Here is a 12,360-nt window from a genome sequence, read left to right as displayed (position 1 = left end):
ACTATCCCACTGACTATAGAAATCACATAAGGGATTCCTCCTAGCTTGAGGCCTTGAGTCAAAAGCTTAAAGCTTGAAGTGGATGTCACAGTCACAGAATTTTATCCTGGGGTCCAGAACTCATTATTCCTCTCCAGGACACTGGTAAACTGAGTCCTAGAGAGAAGATAGTCTCAAGGCCACAGGTAGTGACAGATCTGAGCATGTGTGTGGGGATTTGGACTAGAAGACAAAAGGCCATTTTGATCCAATTCTACAGAGAGATATGGAGCAATGGCATTGTGCAAAATGCTCATATAGCAATAAATAAGACATAGCTGAGTCTTGCTTTCTAGAGTCTCCCAGTTGAGTCTCACTTAAATGAGACAAATAGAACACTTAGTTTCCTATAACAAGTAAACTAAACATGGAGAGTATGTCTTTCAGAAGTTAGTAATAATAGCCATCATCTACTGATCATTTACCAAGTGTCAGGCATTGGGTTACACAATGGAAACTTTCTCAGTGCACCGTGATAAAAGTAACCTAAGGAAGGACTGGTTCATCTCGGCTCCTGGTCTGAGAGTCCAGTTCATCATGGTGGGGAAGACACAGAAATAGGAACGCCAGGTGGATGGTTACATTGTATCTACAGTAGGATGCATAGAGATGATTGTGTGTGCTAGATTTACTTCCTCCTGTTTAGGCAGCTTGGAGGCCCAGCCCACAGAATGGTGTTACTTCCATTCAGGGCAAGTCCTTCCTTCTCAGTTAACCCTCTCTAAATCTAGCATCACAGATTGAGCATGAGATGCTCAATGAGCACAATAGCACCCAGAGATGAGATTCTGAGGTGATTCCAATCGAACCAAGTGCGCAATGAAGATCAATGCTCATCTTACACATATTGCCTCCTTGGGTGGATATTTAAGGAGAAAGGGCTTTCAATCCTCAGTTTCCAGATGAGGAAGATAAATGCATAAATGGGCAACTTAAATGGCAGAAAGGGAATTTTATTTAACTCTTTTTGTAAGTCCTTCTGAATCAAATCATATTAACCTTTAGGTATCTGGTAATGAATGTCATTGTAAAGATCGGGGCACACCAATACGTTCTCTTTCTTCATCTGCCCCTGAAGTCAGTGTCATGACTTTTGTGTGTGATAGGTTTGGAAACAGAGCTAGAGATGAGGCCGTATGACTGGCCAAAGAAATAAAGAACCTGCAGGTGTCTGTAGTTATAAAGTTAATGACTCATGGTCTTCATCTGCCTTTCTTCAGGACAGATGGTGGGAGATGGCTAGAGACATTATCAGCCTGTTTGTGGGTGAGCAGGATTATAGAGAAATGAGCCTCTGTCTATCTTGATCCAAATTCTGATATAATTATGTCAGATCACCTGAGTTCAGTACAATGCTCCTCTGAAGAGCTGCAAAGCATCACAAAGAAGAAAAAGTCTCCTCGACAAGACCTCATGGACTCTGATGGGACGAGGCAGAAGTTCTGGAATGCCTTTTGGACAGTGTATTGGGGAAGAACGTGATATATACGGTCAACTTTCTAAGTGCATGTGAATGTGTTTCTGGGGGGCTGGAACTTACTTTGAATATTTTACATAAAATACCACACCAACAACTGAACGACAACCCAGACCTCCCTGCTTTGGTCTAACCAGAGTGGAAAGGCTCTGAGGAGAAGGAAATTATTTTCCAAGGAAGGGTTCATGCTATTCTATGAGTGCAGAGTCCGACTTTGCCGCCAGAGTGATTGTACCGTATGATGCTGTAGCTTAGATGCATGTCTGCACAGCTTGGTTCCAGGGAGGTGCTACTGAGAGGGGTGGGACCTTTTGGTGGTAGAACCTGGTGGGAGGTCTTTAGATCCCGCCCTTGTGATGAGTTCATGGGAACCCAGTCTCCTCTTCTCCCTTTTGCTCTCTGGCCATGAGATGAGCGGTTTATCTCACCATGTGACCAGAGGTCTAAAGCGGTGGATCCATTTGCCACTGGGAGCCTCGGGACCGGAGCCATCAGGGAATATCACACAAGAGAGGGCAGAAAGACTGCAAGAGCTTGAGGACAGGAAGAGCATTGTGCGCTGCTGTCTTTGGACATTGTACGGCCATTACACTCTGGATTCATAGCAGCTGTGGTTCCCTGTACAAAACCAAGCCAGTCAAAATTCCTGCCTGGAAGTGGGGCCTTGGAAGCCCCACGGCTAGCTGAAGAGCCGCCAGCAGTTAATGGCTGCCGGGACAGGGGGAGTCATCTTTCTTTGGCAGGGTAGCCACTGGTGGGTTGCCCATGTTCCACTGGGCAGCCCTATAGTGATGCACATATGGGCAGCACTAATTGGACTCCATGGTTTATTTTCTCTTAGAAATGGAAGAGGACATGAAGTGGGTAGGGGGATGGGCTGAGGAGTCATCCAGGGATGGAGATAATCAGAATATTTTGTATCCATGCATACAGATCTCAAAGAAAGAATAAAAAATATTATCAAAAAATGACTGAAACCGCAAACTCCCCCATGTGTCTGCAAGCCAGATAAGCCATATAAGGCCAGCTCAGGCTCAGTGTGCCTCCGAAAAGCTATAGCAGCATCAACCATGTCTGAGCATCCTTTGGACTCTGAGTCCTGCTGGTACACAGGGACCACTGCTCGTCTTTCTGGGACCACTGCTCGTCTTTCTGTCTTGACCGACCGACCGACCCTTGGCAGACATTCAACAAGCTCTATTGAATGGATGTGGGGGCATGCATTAAGGAATATGGGTTTCATTCATCTTACTCTGGATATGATAGATTTTCAAACAATTAAATAAAACAAAGCCTTTTAGAAAGCAAATAAATCTTTTGTACTTATTCCCAGTACCCATCGGTGAGCAGAAAGGGGTTGAACATATTATCTGGTTTTAGACCAGAAGGGCAATGAGGCTTGAATCATGACAATACGCAACCCAGTTCTGTAAGCATGTGTTTGAGCATGTGCATTCCTCATATCTTCCTCCTCATGTGCTGAGAAAAGAGCAGGTGGGAGAAAGCAGGGAAGGCTCTCATCATAAGGCCACGTGCAGAGACTCTGGCATGTGCTCCTGATGAGAACACACTGGTAAATGTCCTCTTGCCATCCCCTGGGGTTTGAATAATGATTGGAAAATTGAGAATGGGTAAGCAGATCAGGGAAAGATTTGGGGCAGAAAGGAAAGGGGAAAGGATACACGCTCCTTAAGTCCTGCAAAGCTGGAACTGAAGACCAGGGCTTGTGGAAGAAAGGAAGAGGAAGAGAGGAAGAACAAACACTATGAGCATCTTAATCCATCTGGGTTCAACTTTTTAAATCTTACATTAGTCACATGGCCACCATCTTGAGGAAGTCAGAAGAATTAGCAAAACGGCCTGGAGACTCCTCTAGAGAGACCAAACACAATTCACGCTAGCTGTGAAATGGGCACAATATGGACAAAGAGGAGTGAGGAGAGCTCCCATGGCCAGGAACCCTGGGTTAGGGACTGTGGTGCAACTTTTGACAATGAAAATTAGTTCTCACAAGAAATATTCTTCAGATCCAAGCACCAAGAGGTGCAGACAATCCAGTGCAGAGGTGATTAACTTCCAGTGCCAACCAAGGATGCTGCAGCCTGGGAAGAATTCCAAACTAGAGTTGTGCAACTAGATGGGCTGGATTCTTCCTGCTGTTCTGGCTCCCTTCCTCCTTCCTCCATTTCTTCCTCCTCTCCTTTCTTTCCTGACTGTCTCCTAGTCTCCCCCTGCCCCCACTCTCTACTCCTTCTAGCTCTGATGATAGGCAGATAGGCATCTATGCAGATCAGCAGTCCCATCTGGGGGATGTGTGGGGTTCTGCCTCCCATGACCCACGGACTCTTGATGTACATCCCACTATGTCCCGAAGCCACTCCAAGCTCACAATGCACTTCGTGGCTGACTCGGACGCAGTTCTAGTCTCCTACCACATGGCCAAGAGACAAGAATCTGGAAAAGCCTCATGAGCACTGTGTTATTTGGAGTTGTATCACAAGCTCCCACATCCCTCCACCAGCATTTTGCTGATGTGATGGTGTGAGCTGATGTCTCTCCCTCTGTGACCTCTATGACACTCCCCTCAGTCACAAACACTGCTTAGCACTTGCCATCCTGTCACCTCATAGCAGAATGACATTTTCGTCTCTGTGTACTGGTTTTATTCATTTCCCCCTAAATGCACCACCCCTTTCCTGCTTCTATATGTCCCCAAATAAATGTTTCAAAATGCAAGGAGACCTCTTGTGACTCTTCTGAGTGCTCAGTATTGTGCTAAAGGAATTAATTCAGAGGTCAAATTTCATTTTGTTTTGTATATGTGCACATGCATGATACAGTTTTATGTGGGTTCATGTGTGAGGGAAGGTGTTCAGGCATGCATGCATGTGCATGCACACGTGTGTGTGTGTGTGTGTGTGTGTGTGTGTGTGAGAGAGAGAGAGAGAGGGGGGGGGGGAGAGAGTATGTATGTGTTTTCAGGGGACCTAATTCAGGTCTATAGCTCCCTCAGCCCACAGAGTATATTCTTCTTCAAGTTTTGGATCTCTATAGTTGGAAGCTAGCTCAACTTTTTAAAACTGTGTTTCTAAAATTATCTTCCTAATTGAATGATATATCTTTTCTCAAACATAGGAAGGCCCTCCCTTTTAGCAAGGATGGGACAGAGTGAGGTGAAGTGGAGAAAGGACCTCAGGATGTAGCTGAGGCTGACCTCCAGCCTGCAATCCTCCTTCCTCAGCCTCCCGAGTCCTGGAATACCTGGCATATGCCACCTTGCTCCTCTATCAGATTGTCAGGAAACTGAACCTTGAGGGATAAACTATCCATCTATGTGGTGAGGTTGGACATCCTATTTAAAGACAGAGCCTAGAGTGGCTCTTTCCTGGCCAATTTCTATCTAGTTTCAATGCCAGGTGGCTGTCACCTATCCTGTGAAACAGCCTCAGGCCTTTCCTGGCTCAGTCCCAGGATCCACTGCAGCACTGGCCTCCCACCTCATGACAGCCAGCAAGACTAGATAGCAATTTACGTGTTTGCTGTCTGTTGCTTCCAGCAGGCAGCAAGTGCCTCCAAGGCCAGGGCAGGAATAGAGCCATCTCTGCACCCCATCATATTGCCTGACATGTTTTAGGCTCAATAAATGTTAGTAAAGTGAATGCCTGTCAATCCTCTGCCCTCCATTCTCCAGGCTAAATATGCCAAATCATTTAGCTGCTGCATACACGACAGTTTCTAGATGATAATGAGAGACTAGAGGAAGAAAAATGTTCTTCCATCTGGCCCAAAGCTGTGTATTTAGGTTCAGAAATGGCAGATGCCAGCTACTCTCTTCCACTTTCTCCATCCGTGGTATGCTCTCTGGAGGAGGGCCACAGATAACAGTGGAGACTACTCGGCCTGAAGTCAGTGACAGGGGGTTGTGTCCATTGTCATCCAAAATATACAGTTTTAGAACTTCAAGTGCATGGCTATGGCACGTTCTCCTTACGGCCTTGCATGCCCAGCACCCCCTGATTGAAGTCAGAACACTCTGAGAAGACAGGGCTAGAACAGCAGGTACAGGAGACTAATTTGGCCCCTGCCCCGAACAGAGGAGAGGCCTTCCCACGCTCACAAAGCTCAAGTCTGACCAAGCAGGATCTGCAGCAAAGACTAAGGCTACTGGGACTCTCAAGCCACAAATGGCATTTAGCATCCATAGGGTCCACTCTTTACAAAGGACAGAGAGGAGCTGGCTAACCTTTCTGCAAGTCCTTGGAACACAGGCACACCAAGATGCGACCAATAAACCAAGCCAAAGCAAACTCAGGAATTATCATAAATAAGCGTCGCCTGATTAACCAAAAGGGCCAATGCCAAAATGACAGGAGGAGGGTGCAGGTTTGGCCCCTGGAGCAAGAGAAAGGAAGGCAGGAACGAGCCGGTCAGCTCAGGCCACTCTGACCTGATAAGAATGCGAGCTATAAGCAGTCATGTTTCTCTAGACTGAGAAGGGTGACCTGGAGAGACTCTTAGGTTTCACAAACACAGGCGAGGCTACCCATCTCCACGGAGCCGAGTTCATGTCTGCACAGGAAACAATTGGCTCTAGTTCATCCCGCGTGCATCCTTTCCTGGGGAGGGAATATGCTTGTTTCTTGCCATGCGCATCCTGACCTAAGTGGGGGTGGGGTCTCACTGTGATTCAGTCAACAGACAACTCATTATTTAAACGTCCATTCTGAGTCTCTTAACCGTGATCCCACGCACACAGGGTGTGAGTCTCTGGTGCTTTTCCTTGGAGATATCATTTTTTTTCTTCCCTTCCCTCCTTCCCTCTTTCCTCTTCCCCTCCTCTCCCATTCCCTTCCTTCCTTCTTTTGCTCTGGGGACCAAACCCCAGTTCTCACATAAGTTAGGCAAGTGCTCTAACAGTGAATGAGCCTCAGCCTATTTTACTTTACTTTTCATGCAGGCTAAGTTACTCAGTCTGGCCTTGAACTTACTTTGCAGTCTCAGCAAGGCCTTGAACTCTCCACCACCCTGCCCCAGTCTCCCTGGTAGTTGGGATTATAGGCCTGTATCACTAATTTACAACCTAATTTACTTTCTACATTTCTATAGGCACAATCCAGATGGGGGGCTAAGGGTGACATGGAAGATGTGATGGACCCTACCATGCAAAGTTCAGGGTATAACAAGGTGCTGGCTGCCCGCTGGTCATAGCAGCAAGTATTCTTCTATTTATTAACCTTCCTGGTAGCAAGAGTAGGAATCACTATTGCAATACTGTAGCTTGGGCTGGGGCCCAGTGGTTACACTGCAGTCTCTGCCTTTCGTCACTTGGTCTCTTGTTCCTTCCCTGAAACATCTGCATTCCATAAAGAGCCAGCTGTCAACCGCTGGGACTCCCTTGGCGAGAATCAGTCTCTGTGTGAGGAAATGAACCTACCTGTATGTAGATGAAGTGTTCTTCACTCCTTTCTTAAGAGATAATTAAGTTGTACACACACACAGGCACATCAATATTTATGTGACCTAGTTCTAATAAGTGAAAAGTGTGGGAGGCCAGAAAAAAAAAAAAAAGAAAGGGGATTGCTGCATTTTTACAGGTCAGAGGTCACGGGGAAGCCTAGCTAAGCCTATCTAGCTTGCTTCATTGCTTCTGATCTACCTGATTTCTTCAGTTTGGGAGTGTGAATGTCCCTAGGGTATCAGTTTTCATCTCAGCAGAAAGCCAGTGTGTTTTCTGCAGCATGATGCATCTCTGAGCATAACTTAGAGAAACAATCATTAATCTTTCTGAAGTGAGAGTTTGGTCCATGAAATGTTCACTTGGCATTTATTTTTTTTCCCTTGGCATTCGTACTATCTTGGCCAGGTGAAGCCCACCACACTGGACACCAGCATACACTACCTTATCTTTCTCAGCAGCTTAAGCTCTGCAGACAAAGGTGCTTGTAAATCCCCAGCACTAGAGGAAGATCCCTGGCAGGATCGGGACCTGTCAAGTGTGCTCAAAAGCGATGAATAGCCTTGACAGAAAAACGATTTCTCCTTCCACATGATGGATAACAGAGAAATGAGCAAGGAGACAGAGAGAGAGGCAATTTAACGAGCACCTGCAGTGGCAAAGTGAGTGATGTTTATGTGGTGTGCAGAGAGACGACAGCGTGGCGATGTGGTCTGTCTCAGCCATTTTTGCTGTGGTCTAATATCTCATGGTGACAGGCTGATCAATTGAAAATGATAGGGCAGAGTTCCAAAAATCGGAAGAGGCTGCTGTCTTTTCCACTCTAACGGAGAAGAAGAAGGGTCTTGGGAAAGCTGGTTTCTCTCTGGTGGTGTTTGTTGGCCTCAGCCTGCTCCATAGCTGTGTACCCTCTACAGACAGTGGGTGGCTGGAAGGAAGGCTATACATTCCTTGGATGTATAGTGGAGCAACAAAGAAGTTGAAGTTGTAAAAGTCTGAGATTGAAAAGCACATTTTTTGTTTGTGTGTTTTTGTGTGTTATATACCTGTGTACATGCTGATGGTGGTATGAGCACACCTATGTGGAGGCCAGAGGTGGATCTCAATTATCTCCCTCAATTTCTCTCCACCTTCCTTTTTGAGACAGGGTCTCTCATTGAACCCAGAGCTCTCCGATTCATCAGTCTGGCGAAACAGTGAGCTCCAGGAATCCACTGGTCTCTATTCCCCCAGGACTGGGATTATGGACATGCCCCACCATGCTCAGCTTTCATATGGGTGCTGGAGAGCCAAGGTCAGGCCCTTAGCTTGGGTGGCAGGCACTTTACTGACTGAGCCATATCCAAAGCCCTGGCTTCTGTTTTTAATGCTGATTTAACCTAGTGCCAATTTCATGCCACCCCTACCAGCTTAGGCCATTGGACCTTCATAGGGAGATTTCACCAGCCCTCCAAGTATCACAGCACACTTAGCCCTGGCCTGCATCCCTCCTCTGTTCACATGTCTCTCCTGCTGTCTGTTAATCTTCTCCAGTCTTCTACATAGACCTTGAATGGTATATCCCTTCTCAGTCCCTTCAATGATTGCTTCATTCCATGGACTCCAACTGCTGGTTGAACATATGAGACCAAGAGCCTCCAGTGTCTTATTACCAGCATCAATGATCATCATTTCTATAGTGTTTTCTCTGTCTAGAAACCGACCTGGGTGCTAGAGATATAAATATGAAAAGACTAGGTGACTCTACCAGAGTGCTAGTGATGTACACAGTCAGACAAGTTAAACTTATAAGTAAGTTACAATTAATAATGTTAAAATCAAAGGTAGTGTTTTTTCTATACATAGCCGTGTTACATGGAAAATTATACCCAGAAAGTTCTTAACACAGTGTCTTTTCATGTAGTAGAGACTGTCTTGGAACGTTTTAAGTAGCTCAGGGTGGCACTGAACTCCCAATTCCCCTGCCTCTGTACCCCCAAAACTTTGAAATTACAGGTCTATGCTACCAACCTCCAGGTGGCATCTGAACACCTTATAGGATATAACTAAAATGCCCAAATCTCTGCCTGGGCTTGGTAGAGTTCTGGCCATCACCAAGAAAAAAAGGAGTCCTTGCCCACCATCTCGAAATCTGACACAGTCATGAAATCAACCTGATGGTATTTTCTGGGGAAAGCTGGTGGTACCAAAGGAAAACCATCAAGCATGAACTTATCAAGTTCTTATTAAAGTGGAAGTCAAGAAATATGGTATGTCTTCCTTTAAGACCAACTTGAAATACTGCATTGTGTACCATGGATGTAAGTGCCTAGATATACCACTGTTCAGACACACCAAGATACACACGCGATATCTGCACCTTGGAACTCTTTGAAGCTCCACATGGCATTGCTAACCATTACTATCTCCTAATATATTCCTAACCGTGGCTCAGGGCAGATGCAGCTACGTGCCTATTACCTACCAGTCTACTCCTTGTAGCCTTCTCTAGCAGCACCGTGATTTTACTTGGCGATTTTCCTTCTTCCACAATGCCACTTGGTTAAGTTGCCAAGCAAGATGGTCCCATTTTCTTTGTCACTGGCTGGTTTAGAAAGTATACCAGAGAGCTTGCTTCTATGTGCTCTCATTGCTATGGGAGGACACAGCAAGAAAGGGAACCACCTGCAAGCAAGAAACAGAGGCTCCCCAGGGATTTTACTGGCCTTTGTGGGTCTACGGAATCACAGGCATTGTTACTGGTCATTGTTTACTATGCTGTATCTTTTCTAACAGCTGGAGCTCTAAGGCATTCTTACTTGTAGTCGCTTACTCAGTAACTCTAGAGATTTATTGTATTTTTACCGCGTGCGTGCGTGCGTGCGTGCGTGCGTGCGTGCGCTGGGGGTGCCACAAAGGCCAAAGAGGACATCAGAGCCCCCGGAGCTGGAGTTAGAAACTGTTGTGAGCTGCCCATCACGTGTGCTGAAAACCAAACTCCAGTCCTCTGCAAGAGCAGCAAGTGCCCTTGACTGCTGAGCCGTCTTTCTAGCTCCTTACCCGATAATTCTAAGAAACACTAATCAATATCCATCCCAGGCAACTGCTGATACCCTTCCCTATGTCAAGACGTCAAGGGAAAAAATGATACCCACAAACCCAAGGTGAGTACAGTCCCAGGGTAGACCCTTCCAGGCCACCAAGATCAGCTTCAACTGTTGGTAGAAAGGTCTAGTCTTTCATTTCCTTTTTTAAGCTTTCCAGGCAAGCTGGGAGAGTCAGGAGCTCTAAGGAGGATTGTAACCAGGGATTTATGGAGCTAGGCTGAATAACACAGGGTCCTTGTAACTTAACTGTCTGTTTACGCAGGACTATGCCTAATTGTATGTGTGTGGTTTTATGAGGGGACTGATTTCATAACTTGTGGAGGCTCGCAGAGGCTTCCTACTACTTACTCAAGGTCAGAGAATCTGAGCTTGCTTTACCCAGCAGGGCTGCATAATGGGATGATTTGGCCACCGGTGTGGTTACCAGGTGTCTTGAAGGGTCTACACTTGGCTGTACATTGTGCTTTGATCTTGAAAGGGGGAGGTCTTTTGCCTTGCCCCATTGGCATTGCATAAAAAGCCCTTTGGAATAATAAATCTCGAGGCAACTGGGTATTGACCCAAGCTCCCTCTGCCCAGCTATCCCATGTCTCTGTCTTTATTATTGTCTTTCTATTATTTACTCATTCCTCTCTTCTCCCCGCAAGAACCCTTCAACAGGTTGGAGCTGGACTCTCAGACTCTGACAACTGTTATTAGATTCTCAAAAGGGTCTATTCCTCACTCTGCCCACCCTTAAAGCAAGAAATCACTGCAGAAGATGCAGTATTAGTTACCCTTGTATATCTGTGACCAGCACACCTGACAGACACAACTTAGAGGAAGGGATGGGTTATTTTACCTCACAGTTCACCACAGGTGGGTAGAGAGAGAGGGAGACAGAAACAAGAGAGGGCAGGATAGAGTTATCAAGACCATACCTCCAGTGAACCATATCCCCCAGCTAAGTCCCACCTCCTAGAGCTTCCAGGATTTCCTAAAAACAGCACCACCAACTGGGACCTTAGGAGTCTGTGGGGAACATTTTCCAGTTAAACCATGACATGCCCGACATGCTTAGAAAATGAAGACATATATAAGTAAGTGTAATATCCTAGTCTTAGAACTCATGTATTTCCATAAATGAGAACGCTATGGGGTGTATCACAGTGGGTCGAGCTCCCCTGTTGCAATAGTACAAACCCACAGGGGCTTCACCCCACCCCACACTGGCCTGCACCAGCTGCCCCGTTGCATGTTGCTGCAAAAAGATCATTTGCTTCCTAGGTAACGAAGCAAAGTGAACACACGGGGAGGTGTATTTGCAGGATTCTAGGAAAAAGGAGGCCATATACTGCAGGAAGCTTCTCCAGCCACAGTTTTTTCTAACCTTTGGCAGGGGGGGGTCTGTTTAGTAGAGAACACCCCCTTCTTTGGGGGATGATCAGGAGAGGAACTTCATTTCCTAGCCATTATAGAAACTGGTCAGGCTAAACCTGATATAAAAGCCTATCACATAATAAATATTTGCAAATACAACTGCAATTAAAACCAGCTTTAGAGTAGACTTAGGCAAAACAAAACCCAATGATAAGGAACAGAATGGATGGTCCTGAAATGGCTTCAAAGGGGGCATGGGCTAGAAGACATTTCCTGGATCAAGGAGGTAAGACCTCTAACAGGAAATGAGGAATTCAAACCATGTGTTTTGATTTCCATTCATTTTTTTTCCTAATTGTGATTTCTGTTGGAATTGTACTAGTATTTTCACAGTGTTTTTTAACCCACCCGCTCCAAAGCCACACTGGCACATGAGAAGAGTCTCTGTTATAAATTAATAGGGAAATGAAAATGAAAGTCAAAATAGATCCCACCTATTAGGAGGGATATTTTATTTTTGTAGTTCATTAATTAATTGGTTGTTGTTTTGAAACGGGGTCTCTCTCCGTAGCTGTGGCCATCTTGAAACTCGTTATGTAGATTACACTGGCTTTAGACTCACAGAGGTCTGCCTGCCTCTGCCTTCCAAGTGCGGGGACTAAAGTGGGGGGCCACCAAGCCTGGATATGCTCTTTTTATTTTTAAAGGGGTGAACATTGATGTGAATGCCGAACATGATTGCTGGGGATGTTTCCTTAAAGTGGTCTGTTGCTGCATACACTGCTAGTGGCCTCTCAAAAGCCAGACAAAGAATTATCATATGATATAAACATCAGCTCCATTTTTAGACTCACACATTCCCCAAAACTGAAAGCGAGGGTTTGAACAATGTACACAGTTGTACATTCATGGCCATAGCAGCATTCTGCACAAAAGCCCAAGGG

The 12,360-nt window shown here is 45.8% G+C and overlaps 1 protein-coding gene across 3 annotated transcripts in view; it reads right to left on the bottom strand.

Annotated features, from left to right (window-relative positions):
• Nucleotides 1–12,360, bottom strand: part of Camk1d (calcium/calmodulin dependent protein kinase ID) — a 410,836-nt gene that overhangs the window by 27,192 nt on the left and 371,284 nt on the right. The gene's annotated exons all lie outside the window — the stretch shown is intronic.

This window comes from Peromyscus leucopus, chromosome 5 (genome assembly GCF_004664715.2).
Source record: "Peromyscus leucopus breed LL Stock chromosome 5, UCI_PerLeu_2.1, whole genome shotgun sequence".
In the NCBI taxonomy this organism is placed as follows: domain Eukaryota; kingdom Metazoa; phylum Chordata; class Mammalia; order Rodentia; family Cricetidae; genus Peromyscus; species Peromyscus leucopus.
Note: the sequence above shows the minus strand (reverse complement) of the source record. Positions and strands in the feature narration are given on the sequence as shown.